Below are 19,666 nucleotides of genomic sequence, written 5' to 3' on the forward strand. Positions count from 1 at the left end.
GCTTTAGACATTCAAGCACAAACCTTTCCCAAATCACTACTGCTAAACTTTCTGTGACATGGGGTATCTTTCATATAGTAAATTTTGTTATCAGTTAATTCAAGCACAGACCTTTCCCAAATCACTACTGCTAAACCTTCTGTGACATGGGGTATCTTTCATATAATAAATTTTGTTATCAGTTAATTCAAGCACAGACCTTTCCCAAATCACTACTGCTAAACCTTCTCTGACAGGGGATACCTTTCATATAGTAAATTTTGTTATCAGTTAATTCATAGCTAAGATAAGAAAATGAATTAGAGCATATAGCAGAATCTGACTGAATACCAAGATTTCATGAAGAATGTGAAAGCTCTTGAACTCAAAAACACTTTTCAAAAAAGTTATTTTTAAAGTTGACATTTCAAATCAAAGCCATGCACTTTCTTACATTGATACCACTTCAAATCGACCTCAAGAAACCCCCAGCTTTTGAACGCCAAGTTTCCTACAAGAGAAGGCTTTGATCCTTTGTCACAATTCTCAGTGACAATTCTCTGCTGCAACTGATCACATAAATTTTGTCTCCATTCTAACTACACCATTGACCTGTAATTCATGCTGATCCCATGGTACATTGACAGATGAACTATTGGGTCTAACCAAATCTAAACTTAATACACTCAGTTGTGCTACAGCTGCCTAAGCACAGTAGAGAAGCAGAGATAGGAGAACTACTCCATCATATTAAATTTCTCATCTCTCTGAAATAAAAAATTACTGCAAAAAGTGCTGGTATCCTCAGGCATTGCATTGGAGAGTTTCCTTATGAAACTGCTACAGGTATAGGTCGAACAAGACGAAAAAAGAGAGACCAATCATTCCATCTCATCCCATGATGGCAGATGAGACAGAAGAAAATCACCAGGCACCCAAACGCATAAGGCTTATCAGCACAGAAACAAAGAGTAATTTGGGCTGAAAAGCACATTTAAAAATCAGCCCCTCTGCAGGGAGCAGGCACACCATCAGACAGACCTGGTTCCTGAGAGCCCCATCCAGCCTGGCCTTGAACGTTTCCAGGATGGAGCACCTCTCTGGACAACCCATGTCAGTGTTTCACCACACTTACTGCAAAATATTTCTTCCTTGTATCTAGTCCAAACCTACGCTAAGATAGTCTAAGGAATAATTACAGAACTAAATGAGCAAACACTTGCTCAAAAATCATTTGAGGCTTTGGGCCTTGGCAAACTATTCTGAAGGTATCACAAAGTCCTCCATAAATGTGAATAACCTTTCTGATGTCAGTGAGGGTCACAAGAATAATTGCTTCCCCCAATATATCCACACCAAGCAGGACATTCCTGGGTGTGGAAAATGCCCTGGCCAGGTGGGCTCAGCTGTCCTGGCTGTGCTCCCTCCCAGCTCCCTGTGCACCTGCTCAGAGGCTCTGACCAGCCCCTGGCTGCAGGTGAGCACTCTCAGCACCAGCCCAGGTGTCACTGTGCTGTCAGCGTTATTCCACATCTCCAAAGTGCAGCACTGCAACAGCTGCCAGGAAAACAAATCATTTTATCCCAGCCAAAACCAGGAGACACTGCAGTTGATGTCCCAGCTTAGCATAGAAGTGCATATTTGAGTTTTACTTAGAGTATTACACTTGTAAAGGAGAAAGAAGAGAAAGAAATAAGACCTTGTATAGAATTTCCCAGAAGACTTATCTTAAGCAAGCTTAGTTTATAATTCATAGACATAACAAAATGACTAAGAATCTATCACACCAGCAAGCTAAAACTTTCTGTCCAAGAACAAATAGAACTGCACCTCAGAGACCATACAGCACAACTAACAGCAATTCTTCATTTTTATTGTCCATTTCAAAGAGCAATGATTGAGTAAAAAAAAAAAGAGTATAAGAATTATGAGCTACAATTTGGAGAATAACAAAAGCAACACAGCACTCCTAGCACCCTTGTTTTCCCATCTGCCTAAGTCTGCAAGGTTTTCTCTCCATTACAAGCAAAAAGCAACTGAACATTGTTCATTAAGAAATGGGCCATTGGATCAGCACAGACACACTATCCAAGGCTGCAGGCTGGAACTTGCTGGAATGGCAGAGTGGCAGAGCTCTTCCCCAGGGCCCAAAATATACCAGAGGTTTATGGCAGTGTGTGCAGACCTGCCTTTGGCTTGCCAGGACACACAGTTACACCTCTGGTGAGAAACTGCCCCGTTTTTGAAAGCCAGGAATCAGCTGACAGCTCAATTTCATGGCAAAGAGGTTCCCAAGACTGCACTGAAAATCCTTTAGCTACTCCAGTGGCAGGAGCAGCTGACTGACTGAGCTGTGGACATTCCCATCCCTGCCTTCCACTGAGTGCTCCCCCAGCCCATATGAACAGCAGCTCGTTCAAATGTCTCCATGTTATCCTCTGCTACTGCCTGATAATGCTGTGTCTCCTTCTGGATCTCTTGTCACAGCTGAGATTTTGGTTCATCCATGCAGCACTTGCTACCAGCTGCCATGCACTTCATGCTCAATGCCTCTGTTCCTTCACAGTGACAAAAACCAATGCTCCCCAATGGTGATCAGCAAAGCAGAATGGAGGCTTGGGAATGCTATTGGTAAATTCTAGGAACTTTCCTGCTATTTTCTTACTTTAAAAAAACAGAAAAATTTGCTCAGTAGCAATTTAAACCCATGTGAGAAAAGTGTTATCCCCTAGATCCATCATTTTCTCAGTTAGGTAGAATGCCAGCAAGCAGCACTTCAATTATTTCCTGGCATTTCAGAGCCTGTGTCTCTAAAGCACATCCTAACTGTGCATCATAACTGACAGGGCATACAAAGGTCACATAAATCTGCCCAAGCAGCACTGGAAGCAAATAGAAGCTACCAATATGCAAACTGCAGAGGCAGCGCCATGTTTTATTCTTTTTAGAATTCCAGCTTTGCAGAGCTGAAATTAATTCCCAGAAAATAAAACATAGCATTCCCACAAGAGGTATTTTTGTATCCAAATTACTCACTATGTGTATAATAAAAAATATTCCTTGATTATCCTCAAGCTGGCAATGTATTCAGATGGTGTCACACTTAACTAATGCTCCCACTGATGGTTTACTTCTTAGAAGTTGTTATTACTAAAATCTCATCTATTTTGGCAGCTGCCCCAGTGATAAAGCACATTGGAGATTAGAACATTATTTCACTTGGGTAGATAATGCTGGAAGAAGGACCAAGGTGCTGAGGACAATGCTCTCATGAGACAGTTAAACTGCCTCTGATCATGCCATGACAACATCAGACAGATTAGAGTCCTTATCAATGCTATCAGAAAGAAGATAATCTCTTTTCCTGACCTAGTCAAAGTGAAAAAATGATCTTTTAAAGCTTTCATAACCTGCCATGATAAGTGACAGATTTTATTGGATCTCCCTTCTTCTCAAGAAATACACCAGAGGTTCGATATATTTATTCTACCACTCATAAGCTACAATAGATTCCAAACCTACCAAGTACAAGGGGAAGATCATTCTTTGGGCTGTCAAACCGATGAACAGTTAAGGCTTTCCAGTAAATTTCTTGTGCTTTCCATTGCCACAGCTGACCCTGGTGAGTGCTGCAGCCATGTGTTCAGCAGGGATGTGCTCAGGCAGGAATCCCCAGGCAGGGCTGTAAATGCCCTTTCTCCTCACCCCTGCTCCCATTGCTCAGACCATGGCATGCAGCAGCAGCTGAGCAGAGTCTGTCCATCCAAATCACAGTTACACTTCAATATTGGCACTGAAATAATACAAAATTTATAATAATATGAAATAAATATTGGCACATTGCTTCTACAGGAAAGAATTAGCTTTAAAATATCAAAAGGCTTCTGACTATATGCAAAAAGAGGCTTGATTTTGAAATTCATATTAGGTCCTGGCATATTCATGTTCAGAGAAACTGGAGCATGTAGGTTTGAAATGCCTTTGCAGCAGTTGTAGGTCAGGCACAATAGCAGATTTAGTGACCCAGACCACACTAAGCTGTGTGATCAACCTCACCCCACAGAATTAATTCAGGCTTCTATCAGGCACACACACCAGAATGCCTCCTACTCCATTTCTGCACATACATTCCACACAGATTATGGCATATTGGATACAGGCTTCATTTTCAAGGAAAAAAAAATTACTGAAAGAAGATAAAAATACAAAGAAAATACTAAAATTCTCATGATTTTGTATCAGAGGAGGTGTGGAAAAGGTGAAGCAGTGCCCCAACCCCTTAAATCTTGTATTGTGCTTTTCAGTGGCACAAATACATAAAGCTCCTCAAGGAATCTGACACAGATACCTTGAAAATTACTTCTGATTTCAGGAAATTCCTACTTAGTACAGAGCTGCAAGAATAAGCAAATCTATGCAGAGGAAAGAATATGCCAGTTGTTCATTTGGAATATCTGTCTTTATTATAAATCATAAATGAGGACTCAGTGAAAAGTGTTTCTTAATAGGTAGGTCAAGTTGGTGGTTGAAGTTCAAAATAAAACCCATAAATATCTGCAAGGGCTGCAGCACAAAGAGTACTATTCAGTGGCATCAGCAGAATGTCTCATTGTCTTTGAATGCATGTTCAATAAATTGGAGGAAGATGCCTTTGAGATGTTTCATCTGGGCACTGGCAGCTAAAGACTATTTTCCCAGAAAACTGCTCAGAATTCCTCCAACACACATTAGAAAAAAATCAAAGCTGCATCATAGACAAAGATGACTTAAGGAGCAAAGAAAGAGAACAATTCAGACACCATGGCTACAACAACCCATTCATAATCCAAATTATGGGGGTAAAGCAACTGATCAAAACACATGACAAATAGGAAGTGACTTAAAAGATCCATCACAACTTTGTACCACCATTGAAATCTGAAAACAATGAGAAGAACTGTAGAAATCCAGATAGCTATCCTTGAAAATAGTCCCTGTTTTTTGCACAGAATCCTGCAGTTCAGTAGGGAAGCAAAGGACCAGAACACTCCTCAACTACCCTGAAACACAGTCAGGAATTAAATATTAAATATCCAGTATCAAAAAAATAATCAAAATTATGTCATACCCATGTTGAGATACAAAGCAACAAAGAATATTTTTTGGTGAGAGTATTCCAACAACACAATAAAAATTGGAGTTTGTATGCTGGAAACTCTCTTACACCATCCACTCTTAAGAGGTCTGTCCAAGGAGCAGGAGTGGATGTCTCTGTGCCCAGGTATAACAGACTGGGAGAAATAAAACAGCTGGATATAAAATAGAGCAGAAGTAGGATTGCCTTTCTGCTTCCAAAACCTCGCTCCACATCATTTCACCGTGCATGGCACTCACCACCTTACAGCTACTCCTGCCCAGAGCTTCAACCAGCTCTGTCACAATCCACTCCCTGCAGCTCCTGGCAATGTTCAGCCAGGAAATATTGAATACAAACAGTATTCCAGCTTTATTCCCCTCAACTCTTTGTCATTCATATTTACCACTGTGATTCACAGGGGATTAAATATAATTTTGCCTATTTGAGCACTTTTAAGACATTAATTTGATATAGAACTATACAAACCATAAATATACATCTTCAGACTATTTATAAAGCCAAGAGAAAGAAATAGCACTATATAACAGCACTGTTTAATATGTCATAGAGAAGAAATGTCAAATAATGAATTTACTACTGGTGTCTCTGAGTTTCAGAAAACTGAACACAGTCATAGCCAAACACAGCTGAAAAATAAATGCACCAACTGCACTGGGATAATTTACAAATGAGAACAGCAGTGTCCTCTCAGAACACTCACAAGAAAACTGCTCTGTATTAGGCAGATTTTTATAGGCACTATTTGCCCACTCATATCAAAATCATGGGACATATTTTTTGAGGTCCTGATAGGAAAACCCATTACAATTTTAAAGATACAGCGAGGTAACAAAGGCAATTAACAGTAAAACCAAGCATTAGAGTGACATAAAAGCCAGCTATACTAAAGCAATTTAAATCCAACTGCCATTTTCATCTTTAAAATCTAGCAATAATCTAGAATTGGATCTTCTTCAGCTAGAAGAGTTAAAGTTTCCATCAGTAACCAAATAATTGCCAACTCTCTATTCACCCAAAATCAGGATTAAAGTAATATCCACTGGATTAACTAAAGAGGAGCCTTTAATGAGTTTATCCCTGACACCTCAGTGCCTCTTACAGACAGATTTGGGATCTTGGTGAGCAGACACAGACCTGAGAGTCACTCATAGAAATTATTTCCCTCTACTACTGACAAAGCAGGGCCAAAAGACAGGTTTGGACGTAAATGTCTAGAGTTAAGGAAAATTAATCATATTCACAGAACTATTACCACCCAGGGAAAGTCTGATACTAAAATAAACCTTATTCAGACACATTTCCTAAGAGACTCTCTCTATTCCAGTGACTCCATAATCTCAAGACATAACAGAAAAGGGAACCAAGGCAAGAAACAGGAGATAAAATATACATTTATTTCTAATTAGATTGGATTTGAAATATGGTTTTCTAAGTATAAATTATCTAGAAGCACAATTTTCAGAAAAGCTGTGCATGCAATAATAGAAAGTACAGACATAAAACTGTATTTTGAGTATTTTGCCCTATTCAGGGAGAAAGTGTGGAAGGCACTTGGGTTTTTCCAGCTGAAGGAAGGGGTGCATTCCCCCTGTTTCAGAGCTGTGTATGCCTTGATTTGCAGAGCAGAAAATGTGCAAGTCTGTGCAGATCTGGAAATGGCACATGGCTGTGCCACAACACTCAGATTGTTCTGGGAGCACAGGATGGAGGGGGCACTCTGGCAGAATACTCAGTTCCCTTGCAGGCACTGGAGCTGCACCCACGTCAGGCAGCAATTTGGCACATTCCCTGTCTGGGAAGAAGCCTCTCAGACTGTCTGTGCTCCTTGTCTCCACAGTGAGACATCTGAAGGTACCACAAAAGGACTAGAAATACCACAACTCAAAAACAAAAATTAATAATTTTCTAAACAAGCAGCTCAAGTCAGAAAGACTTTTGAGAAAAAGAGTCATTTTATCAGGTTTTTGAACATGAACGGCTGGATGCCACAGCACTGCATTCCCTGTGAGTGCAGGCGTCCTCTGTAATGAGTAGGTTAAATGGAATAATGACATAGATGGGCACAACACTTAGTGCATGCAATGTATTTGTGATCTGTATGTATAGTTTGTACCTAATGTTAGGGTAGGTTTAATAGCAATGCAATTAAACATGATCATACATTTCTTCAGGTGGGAAAACTGGAAATCTGTGCTAAAGCTGCTAGGTAGGGGAAGTGCAGCAGTGAGGAAGAACTGCAGCATTTCTCCAGCCAGATCAGCTACTAAGGAAAAAAAAACTAAACCACCAAACAAAAAACCTGATCCTTCCAGAGTGATTCACCACATTACATTACTCTGCAGAAGAGATGAGATGCAGACTGATTGTGGGGTAATCCTCGAAATTTTTTTTAATATTCTACTTTTGATGTAATTTGGGTGCTGATAAGTGTCCTTGCATATTTAAGTAACTACACAAAGCCACCTAATTTTATATGTTTATAATTTTAAAATGTTTAGATACTAACTTTAGAATTCTTGCTCATATGCATGGGGGATTGTCATTTACGTGTTACAGAATTAGATTGGGATTTATCACAGGTTTGTACAGAGTCTGGCAAGCAGAGGTGAGGATGATTTGATACATAAATATTTATGTGAAGCAAAGCCATAATGATGGGTTTGGTTGTTCATTAAAGAATAGTTGTAATCTAGAGTACTCTAACCTGATTTTTACTGCTTATCACTCAAGCCTTTGATCAATTATTTATTTAGTTTTATGGAAGATCTACTGGACCTAGCCTCTCCTGAGCCTAGAAATACAATCTAAGCCATTAAGAAAATACAGACCAGGAGATTTCCTCTTGATTACCCTCACCAGCCAGTGGTTTCAGTCACCCAAGCACAGCAGAGGAATTTCCATCTGAGAACATTTACTAGGAACAGAGGGAATTATCACAGGCAGAGACTGAAGTAACACAACCATTCTGCTGCCAAGGTATTTCCTTCAGAGTTAGCTTAGCTAACACTGAGAGTACTGCCCTGTGCAGTGCTGCTTTGAGACTATTTACAAAGGCTTAATTCAGAATCCCTAATAATTCTGAACATTTCAGGTATTAAAATTGACTGGATTCCACCAAACACTGAAGAGGATTTTGCACCATTTCCCTTATGCTGCTCTCTTAGACATAATCTTCAGCAAATAGGTGTCTTCAGGTGAATAAATTTCAATACTGCTTCTTCAGCTTGAGTTTATCTTTTTACAAGTAGGTTTTTAGAAAATACATTGTGTTTTACTTGTTTGCACACCCCAGTAACTGTGAGCAATTTTGCAATGGACAAGTAAACATTTCACTGTATGGCTGGCTGATAAACATAATTACAGATAATTCTTACCTGTGCAGGTTATGATACATTCAGCTTTGTTTGCATTTCAGAACTTATCAGAAACGACCTGCACTAAGCATACTTACATACAGCTTTAAAGATAATTTTTTAGATCACAGCATTTCCCATACATTCTGGGTCATGAATTCTGGGCTCACAACCAAAGAGCAATTTTGGCTGTTTTGCTACAGAGCCACAGGTAACTCTGTGCCCACAGCTTCTTCTGCAGATGGTTACAATTGTCACACTGTGTTGTGCAGCATGAAAATATAATATTCCATCAAACTCTTACATGAGAGGGCCTAAACATAAAACATATATTTCTACAAAACTGACTTGCAGCTTTTACAAGGGGGAGCCATAATAATACAGGAGGTTAAAAGAATATTTTTCAACACAGAGGGAATTATCTTAAAGGAGCATTTTCAACCTGAAATCCTACACAGCTTCAAGTTGGATTTATTAATGGTTATGGATTGTTTTTCCTCCTTAGACCATTTCAAAATATATGTTACTCTTATTTAACAAAACAGCATAAATTAAAAAACCACAACACTTTATGAGAATCTGATGAGTCCCCAAAATACTTCATAACTTGATCTGATATACAAGCAAAATTATATAGTCCTAAAACACTGAAAAGCTCTTCTGTATAAGCCACAAGCCCAGTGCACAGACAATGTTTTTGCAAACCTGCTGTGCCTACAAGAGCACACTGCACTGTGCAAAGCAGGTGCAGAGAGGCCTCTCTGGAGCCTCTTCACTTCAGAGACTGTGCAGCCAAACCTGCCTTAACAGAGAAATTGATATCACTAACAGCACTTGAGGAAGCAGATTAGAGGATTCAGAACAGAAGTAGTGAACAGAATTTTAACCTGATGGCCTCGTACCTTCTTTCCAAGCTAAACTTTAGTGTTGCATTCAGTGCTTTAATTCCACTGAGAAAATGCCTGCAGCACCTTCAGCAGTGAAGATACTCTTAGCAGGGCTGCTTTGACTGGCTGGGAGGTTTGGCTGCACTTCCATTTCAGCAAAAGTTCAGCATGTTTGTTTTGGACTTTCCATCGAAAGTATCCCCACTTGTTAAATAAAAGAATGCCTGAATCATCCCAATATATCCAAGTGAGCATTAAAAAGAATTTGATGTGATACAATGAAAGAGCAGTGGATTCAGGTTCTCACTGTAACTGCCAAATAACAGAAATTTGCTTAGAAAAAGTAAATGGATATTGGAGCATTTTCTAAATGTGGCAGCAATAGATGGTAAGTGCTGGGAAAACAGGGGAAGTATTTGCAAGTTCACAAGTTTGTGTCACCTTTATTGCAGACATAAAAGAACACTGCATGAGACTTACAAAGACATCCCTGTGACAGCAGGGCTTAAAAAACCAAGGAGAAAAAAGTATTTAACTGACAAAGAATCCTGTAACAATCTGAAGACTCATCCTGAACTGCTCTGAACATCTTGCACATTTTTCCATGACAAGAGAACAGATTGTCTCTCAAAGCACCTTTCTCCACTCTCCAAAGTGTTGCTCTCAAATTATTCTGATGCCCACAGACAGAGACAGAAAATCTAAGACAGTCCTCACTAGTTCTTGCACATCAAGGACAAAAATCATCACACACCTCTTTCTTTTTCTCACCAGCTGAAACGCCAGTTCAGGAGAAGGAATAAAATGAAAACAAGTTGGCCAGCTAACAAGCTGAAAGTGTAGATGCTCAGGCACTTAATAAATAGAAATTTAGTTTTAGACAGTGCATGCATGACCTGTTCCTATAATTCACCATTACAGCTGCCTCTGCCAGTGACAAGAACACACTGTCCCCTTCTTCAAAATAGGCAGTGCTTCTTGAATTAACAAGTGTGGTCTACAATAGTCTCAAGATTTGAACTTATGTAGGCAGACTAATAGGAGAAAAATATCCATACTGTTAACTCTTTCCATTTTGGCTTTCATTTGGAATTTTTACTGCTGTTCTATCAGTCTGATGTGGACAAAAGGAGAAGAGTGATTTTTGGGGGGAGTGTGAGAGATGCACTTGACTGCTTAGGAAAATGAGGTGTTTGGCCCCAAAAGGGGCAGAGGCTTGACTAGAGCTGGGTCAGAAACCCCCCCAGGACACCCCCAGAGGAGGAGGGGGGCCCAGAGAGCAGCAGTGCACAGGGGTCCCTTCTGTGATTCACTGTGAGCCAAACACTGCACTCCATACCCCTGGGAGCCTGTGTGAGCTGCCTCTGCTGACTCTGGGCCCTCCCTGCAGGGCAGAGATCTCCCCTCCAGCTTCCCAGGACAGACAGACATCTGCTAAAGATACAGCTTTGGATGAGTCCAACCCAAGCTCCCTCTAAACTGCCCCTGACTGCACTCCAGGGCACTCTCCTCTCGAGCAGGGACACCTCTCAGGGCTTGAGGTTCCTTACCCAAGGCCAGGAGATTCTTCCTTGCAGATTGGATGTGAAAATGACCCTCAAATACCAGCTGAACCAGCCCCTGGCTCCTGTGCACCTCCTCACTTATGGATTATTCAGGGGAAGAATGGTTGTAATAAAGCCCAGAGCACACAAACATCACATGAGACCTGTTTTGAAGAAAATTCAATCTCATGTACAGAAATTAAGGGGCTGCATTCAGTCATACTGAAAACTGACCATTCTGCCTGCACTTGTTCCAGACCAAAGAAATCACTGAAGAGATTTTTTTGAGTGTTCAAAGCCACATGGAACATCTTTTATAAAGCTCCTTACATCAACAACATTTACAATCAAAGAGAAACCCACCAAAACCATAAACACCACGCCCCAAGTACCCAAAGGTGGTGTCTGAAGACTTGCACCTGTCTCCAGGCAGTAGAGGCAGAAAGATTTCAAGAGGCTGTTATGGATTGTTTTGTACCTGACAATATCATGAGCTTCTCCTAAAGCTTTTCTTTCCTTCCAGAATAAGAGCCAATGTTCTTTTTTGAAATTTGCTGACCATGACACTCTGGATGTTGAGCACCCACACTTCCCAAAGCACTCTAAAGTTTGGGGGTTTGGACAATAAGCCAGAAAGAGAATTGTGAAGATTTGTGAAATAGAATTGCCAAATCTGCCTGGTATTAGAACTGCAAGCAGTATAGACCCTCTGAAGCTGGGCAGGAAAGATAAAATATGGGCAGTATAAATGGGTTCAACCAATTACATTGATATGAGAGTACTTCAATGATCTTTTTAAAATGGCATTATCTAGGGAAGCCAAACTCCAGTTTGAATGAAGAAAATTCTGCTGTGAGGCCAAAAAAGTCCATCCCTGCACTGAATATAATGCTAGAAAGGCCAAACAAGACAGCTCCTTACAAGACACTGCACAAGAAAAATTCACATACCAAATGTGAAATGAGTGATTTCCAATATTGTGTGACTAAATCCCTCAAAACATACCTGCCTATGCACTCAAAATACACCTGCCTGTATGCACACTGTTCTTGGAAAGGTGCATTTATGACAATGACCAGAAACAGCCGTGGAGGGGACATGAACAGGTTTCAGGGTGCAGGGGATGCTGCCAAATGAAGGAGCTGTTTAGAAGCAGCACCCAGGCACCCCCCACTGGAAATGTGGCTGGAAATGAAGGCAAGGGCTGAAATCTGATTGCCTGCAAACATTCTGCAGCATTTTGTGCTTTGCTAGTTCTTTAACAACAGTGGACTGAAACAGACTCAAAATCTGCAAGCAGTTCACTGACACAATTTTAAATTGATAATTTTTTATACACACAGGATGTGTTTGTTGGACAATTTTGCTCCCCAGTGAGAGAACCTGACAGGCTGAACATCACCTGTTCCCCTGGCTGATACACACCCCAATTAGAAAGCAGCACTGGAAGGATTTGAACACAGGCACTTGCAGTAGTCTCAGCTCTCTCAGTAACTGATAATTGACTTAGGGGTAACAGGAAAATAGCACACATGGGAAGTTAAAAGAAAAAGAAAGAATAAAATGGCTGGTTAAATTATAGCAATGCCTTTCTTTAAGTGCCTAGGAAAGACAGGCAGTCATTATTGCAAACCTAGGGGTGTCTGAGAGTGCCACTTCAGGTTCCTTTACTTTTATATAGAGAAGCAGAGGCACAGAGAAGAAAGTAGACACATTGTCCCATGGTTAAACTCCCCACCTGGCATCTGATTCTGACCAATATCCAGGATGGAGCAACAATCTCCATGGATCTCCAGCAGGAGCCTGTGCTGACAGCTCTGCTCACACAGATGTCTCTGCTCCCCCTTTCTTTGTCTGCTCACACATCAGGGGGTACAACAGGACAGGTCCACCAGGGGCTGTGCATCCCTGGGGCAAAGCAAGCATTTCCCTCACACCTCTGAGGCTGCATTGAAACCACCAGGACACAAAAAGAATTAAGATCTGACACCATCTCACCAGTTTCACAATGCTGGTTCTTATACCAGTGTTTTCATTGCCACTGATTTAATGTAAGTAATTTTCTTTCTACCTAGTTTCTAGGGGAGAATGAAGCCCTTATGACTAAAGCCCAGCTCTTATCATGTTATCATAGGAGGCACAGGGTCCCTAGAAGGTTACATACCCTTCTGCTCAGCTATGAAGAGCATTTTGCATCATTTTCCCTCAACAGCCTATTGTGAAATATTTAGAACAAAAAAAAAAAAACAACCTGCTTTATTTTTGTTTAATGGTATAAAACCCAACTTTGTTAATTCAGTGAATGCCTACTCAGGCTCTGAAGAATTTGTAGTATTCAACATAGACCTTTGTAGTGAACAACAAGTCCAATCATTCTGGTCGCATTATGCAAAGTTCCAGGAATTCTCTGGCATGAGAGAAAGATACATTTTGTCTGGCATATGGAAATATTATTTGATTTAAAGTTGTATCCCACAAAAGTCAGTCTTGACAAAACCTACTTTAAATATAGACAATCACTTTCATGCTATTTTACCCATTTTAAGGCTACTTCATGACCATCTTAATCAGCTTCCTACCCCTGAATTCATACACAAATTCTTTGTATCAATGAGTAGATACATAGCACTCTCAGAAGAAGGAGTTCCAACAAAAACTTTAACAGATTTTTTCATTTTTAGACATGTAATTTTGGTTAAATAAATTATCATGGAGCAAGAAATAAAAATGTCCATGTGTGAGAAACTGGCCATTCTTGGTCCCCCTTAAACTTCAAGTAACACTTGCTGACCAAGAAAAAAATTGAATTTGTTTCACACTCCTTATATTAACTTTGTATTTCACTAATCTCATCATTCTGATGAGCTTTTAAAAAGGAGTACTTAAGTAGTTTCTTTTGTGCATGTATAATTAAGAATATCTAAGGATTTAGGTGCTTCCAAACACAGCTAATATTTGTTTTAATTTCAATCACTAATAAAATTATTAGTGATAGATTGAAATTAAAACTTAAAATTGCCTTTGAGAGCTCTTTCACCAATAGCCAAGTTACTCCCTAATGCTAAAGCCTGACCATCACCAATAAAACAAAACCAAACCATCAGTGAGAGGTGGCTGCAACCACAAAAGCATTGGGAGTGTCAGAACTTCCTTTGCCTTCTTCCTCCACAGAATACAAAACCCATGATGTGCTTGCAGTGGCAACAAGGACCAAGTCTGGCTTCTGAAAAAACACATGAGGAACACAAAGGAAAAACACAACCAGAAAACCAGCACAGAAAGTTCAACACAAGCTGCTGTTCTTCTCAGCAGCTGAAAGCACAACCACACTAAATGCCATAAACCAGTTCCAAGTCATGGGGAAGAGCTGGAAACTTTCTATGATAGCTTTCTTGTACAAGGCTTTCTTAATTTGGTGTCTCTGGAACAATTATCCATCTGCTTCAGAACTGATCACTTATATTAACCTGCCCACATTAACCATCTATAAGAAATGCATCATACAATGGACCAAAACCAGCCCCAAACCTCAGCTCCTCCAGAATGTAAATATCCCTAGTCTACAAGCAGCAAGAATATACAGTTGGTTTGTAAAAGAAAGAAAAAAAAAAGTTGATGCATGACTTTCCTCAACTTTCAGCCCAAAAGTTACAACCAGCTATTTTGTCTTTTTGAAATAAAAGAGAGTAATTTTAACAGGTTCAGAATATCAGACACTACGCCACAGGTTGTAGCCACTGTTGTGTCCATCTCTAAACACTGAATACAGCAGAACTGAAGTTCTGCCCACTTTTGCTTGTACTGCAAACAAGCCTCTGCATAATAAATAGACATGGAAGGGTGTGTACACATGGAAAAAGAAGAGTTCCATTGTCTGATTGAAATTATGTTTGTTTCTGGTTGTCTAATCTGAGTCTCTTCCACAGGGCAGCAATAATGCCACAAGAATTTGTGCATTAATTCAGCCCTTATTCTCCCCAAACTGTTTGCATTATTTATTTAATTACTTTAAGAAAGGCTTCTCAAAAGAGATTTTACATTAAAAAAAAATTCTAGGTCTCCTTCATCCTTCCCTGAGTTAAAAGATTCCATCACTGCAACTATTGTACAAAATCCTTCAACACCTTCTGTTCCAAGTGAGATCACAGTGCTCTAAGACCCCTTGCCCCATTAGAAGAGTTTTCTTATTCAAGAAATGCTAATGCTAAAGCTTTGAGTGAATTCAAAAGTAATTTTCTTTCTTCAGAAGAAGAAGAATGAAAACATTTTATGAGAATCTTTTACATTTGTGGCCTGACAGTGGAAGACAGGGATGCCCAGTGTCTTTCTACTGGAAACAGAACTGAGTCACTGAATTTTCCCAACTAGAGAGTACTAAGAAAAAAAGATGATTTTGACCTATTTCTCAAAAACAGTCTGTTTGGACTCATGGGGTAAACTTAAAGAAGAGGCAGCTGAGCCAGCCAAGGACTTCCCCACGCTGACATTGAGACAATTTGGATTTCTCTTGCTTCAAAGCAGTAACAGGCACGAGCACTTTATTCATGCTTCTGTGTTAGTCTCCTCTATTAACATCTTCAACACCTTTTCCTATAGATCTTTGGACATTACTTTAATGTTTGCTGTAATCACATAATGCAGTTCCTCAAAACCATTGGCAGTTTGTTTGAGTTGCCCTAATCTACAGCAAAAAGGAGAAGAACCACAAAGCAGAGAAACCAGCCTTAGTTTTTGCAGTCATTCTGGGAGTTATCAAACCAGCTGGGAACAGAAAGCAAACAGCAAATACCAAAGTATGTAGGACAGCAGTCTCTGCAATGGGAGTGAAGGATTGTGTCCTACACAATGTCTTTGACAACTCCATACATTCTTATTTTAGAATGAAACATTTGGACTTCCTTGCTGTTGGAAATCTAAAATACCTTTAGATACACACGACAAAGAGTTCACATAATTTCTGCTAGTAGTATCTCCAGTTAAACAACAAATCTGTTTCCTTGTTCAGAGCCACTAAACACAAACTATAAACTTTGTTTAATTCTCTGTTTGACTCTCCAGTCACAATTCTAATCAGCACCAGGCATGTGTATCTCTGTCAGTGGCTGTTTTGCAGCAGATACATTGAGCTGTAGAGGTAAAATAACAAAATTTTTTTTTCAAAGCAACAGCCCCTGATCTATTACAATAAACAAACTTCCATCTCCAAGCAACTGATCTCTTAGCAACAAGAAGCACCTGCATAAAAGATGCTACAGGGAGTGATCACCAGACAACCTATCCAGACCTGTGAGAGGAGCTCACCAGGAGCCAGGACAGCGCTCTCCTCCAGCAGAAACCCACAAGTGAAAGAAGACACAGGTACCTTTTCAATTCATATTCTGACATTTTTCTTCAAACTGCATGGGTAGGACATGAAATAAATGGGATTTATTTTTGTTTTGAGTGGGAAGTATGCCTTCTGGAGCTGCTTTGATCTGCTACTGTAATTATCTTTGTGTAAATTATATGCTGTCACTACCTAAACAGAGGGGTTTTTTAGCAGAAAATATGCAGGTCTTTGGCCAAATTCTTGGTAGTAAAACAGCAGCAATATGCTATATATTTGTCAAGTGTTCTATGAAGTTTCTTTTCTAAAAAACAGCACAGTGTTCTTGCAGAACAGTTATCCTAAGAAAGTGTATTCACTTCGTGAATACACTTCCAAGCGGTTTACATAACATCAGAAAATATTAAAGTATTTCATATTTTTATAGATGTGGACCCAATAGATTAAAAACCAAACCTTTTCAGTGTTTCTGTGGTTTCTGATTTAATACTTTTGACTCTCAAGTGGATTTTTTTCATGTGTACCATGACAAAGTTCTGGGGGAATACACAGCATGGGACAGGCACTGCCAGCTGCTGCTGCGCAGCAATGTAGAATTAGTTGGGAAGTTGTGAATTTTGGACAAACTGACATTTCCAAGCATCACTGTCACAGCATGGAAAAATGGATTGTAAGTGAGGTTTAAAAAGCGAGGTTAAAATAAAGTGAGGATAAAATTCTCAGGCAAAACAAGTCTTGAACTGACCCTGGGGATTTTTTTATTCAACCAAAGCTTGGTATATCTCAATTGGTGCTTGCTGTGGAAAGGTGCTGTCTTTCTTCTAGCTGCTATATCTCAGTTCATATTAATATCTGATTAATAAAGTCATTTGCAAAAAGAATGGTTTGAGAATTGTCATGCATTCTTTCTCAGTCTTTTTTTTTTTTCAAATACACAGATAAACTTTCCTTCAGGACTAATTTACATATTTTGATAGAATACATGATACTTATAGCCAGAGGAAAAAGTCAAAAATTTAATTAATATTTCTTAGAGAGTCATCCCTTCTGTGTCAACCAACTTTTTGCTTAAATTGATCAAGGTATTTGCCAGCAGTAAAAGTACAACAGCAGAAACATGACTATGGTAGAGAGAGCTGGGTTTTATTTGAGAAATTAGAAACAAAACACCTTCCCTGTAGTAACAGAAACCAACAACAGCTATCTACAGAAAACCCTCATACAGTTCTGCTTTGCCACAGCCACAAGGAGTCTGATCAAAAGCACTTTAGAGAGATTTCATTTGCCATCCACAACTCATTTTCTGATTGGTTTTGAGTTAATTAGACCTTGTGGTGGTGCAATGAAACTTTGAGGTTGGGATGAAGTAAATGCCAGCCCTGCCCCTCCTGCAGAGGTTTGCACATCCCCAGCTGGTTTTGGTGCCCTGCAAGCACTGGCACCCCTGCTCTGCTCAGGAGATGATTTGTGTCACAGGAAACCCTGGTACCATCCCATGTGGGCGATGCTTTTCATGGACATTGTGGTGCCTCATAAGCAACAAGACCTTTTCACAAAAGTGCTCAAAACTGACAAGTTATTTTTCCAAATCACACCTCAGCCACCATAAAAAGGCATTAAAAAGGTACACTGCTCTTACAACAGAACTCCATTAGTATTCAAATGGAGTCCTACATTTATAGAAGATTTTGTAATGTATTTGTTTCTGGAAAAGTGTTTAGTGACCAGCTAATTTCCAGTCACATGCCAGTACTGGGTGGTGCTATGAAAACTGTCCAAACTGACTCCAGACAGTAGGAATGTCAACATTTACAACAGCAATTTTAAGTTTGCCATTCCAAACTTCTCTGCACATTGGAACTCACTGTAGACCTTGAGTAGAAAGGGTGACAAGAAATTGAGCTGTGTGGATAAAGCTGGGGCCACCAGCAGCCCTGTAACAATGCAGCAGCATTTTACAAGTGCTATCAAAGGCAGCTGACAGAACTTAATCTCAGAGAAGCAGGCTCTAGGGACAGATCCTATTCAGCTGTGAAACAAAGTAACCCTGTCATAACAATGCTCACCAAAATTAAAAAATAAAATTCAATATAATAGCAGAGGCATCAAATGTAACAATCTTTCTTATCACATAGTACAGATGTTTTTCAACACCACAAAATCATGGCTGTGTTCTGCCTCTTTCCCTTGCCCTCTGACACAAGTTTAGGCTCCTACCTCCTCATTTACTTGTCAAGAGCCCCTTTAGATTGCCAGGATGGTCATTACTAAATTCCCACCTGCAAGCTTTGCTGAAAGCTGTCATCTCTCCCTTCTCCATTCCTCCCCCTCCTCTAACCTAAACAACAGATGAAGTTGTAAGTGCTATTTAGATTAGATTTCATAGTAATCAAGTGGTGCAGGATTAATCTACCAGGCTGTAATAATCATTCAACACTGCTAGAATACATTTCCATAGTAATTAGATGGGATAGACCTCTACAGCTACACAAATTCCAGCCCACTGACTCAAACTCTAGACATGACTGAAAAGGGGGTTTATTCCCTCCTTTTCACATTTTACTATATTCATCTTCCTTTTGAGATGCAGAGGATTGAGTTAAAAGTAGAAAGTATTCCTAAAGAAGGCAGAGTGCTGCAGAAGCAGAGTAATGAAAACACCCAAATTTAAAATGTCAGCTCTGCACCTTGGGACTGCAAACCCACCTGTAATGGGAGATGTCTGACAGATGCAAAGGATCAGGTGACTAAACACAGTGAGAAGTTAAATGATAAAAATAATTAAGTAATAAAACAAATGAAAAGTAATTAAGAAAAAAGTATGGCAGATCAAGAGGAGTGCAACTCAAGAGAACCAATAAATTGTGATTGAAAATCCTCAGTGACGTCCACATTGCATTCTGAGAGAACTGAAGAATTAGAAGAGACCACAGAATGCAGGGTGGCACTAAATAAATGTGCAGCCTGATGCTTACAGGGTAATTTACCTCTCACAAGGAATGGTGAGCACTCCCCAGTTTAGAAGAGTCTCCTGACCTGTTCTCAGCTTTAAACTCCAGAACCTTTCAAGGAAAAAAGACAACCCCACTATCAAGGATGTGACATATGCTGTACACCTGGTGATAAATATCTACTTCAACTCAATTAAAACCCACTATTTTATTTTTCAGAGATACTGTGCTCCTTCAGTCTATATCAACATTGGCCAAAATTGTGGTACAATGGGAGCAGATATTTTAAAAAAATGGGGTTTAAATGAAATAAGTCTGTTTATTTTTCCAAACTGTTTAAACCTAGAAAAGTTGCTTCAGATGCTGCTAATACAGGTTACTAATACCTGGGAATTTATAACAAGTAGCAGATTTTTTTGTCTCCTGACAGACAAACCACTCCAAAGGAAGCAACTCCACAACACAAGAATGGCTCTTCAAGAGTTCAGG

The sequence above is a fragment of the Melozone crissalis genome, unplaced genomic scaffold (assembly GCF_028551555.1).
Source record: "Melozone crissalis strain CALT ecotype California unplaced genomic scaffold, PUWL_Pcris_2 ptg000014l_1, whole genome shotgun sequence".
NCBI lineage: Eukaryota > Metazoa > Chordata > Aves > Passeriformes > Passerellidae > Melozone > Melozone crissalis.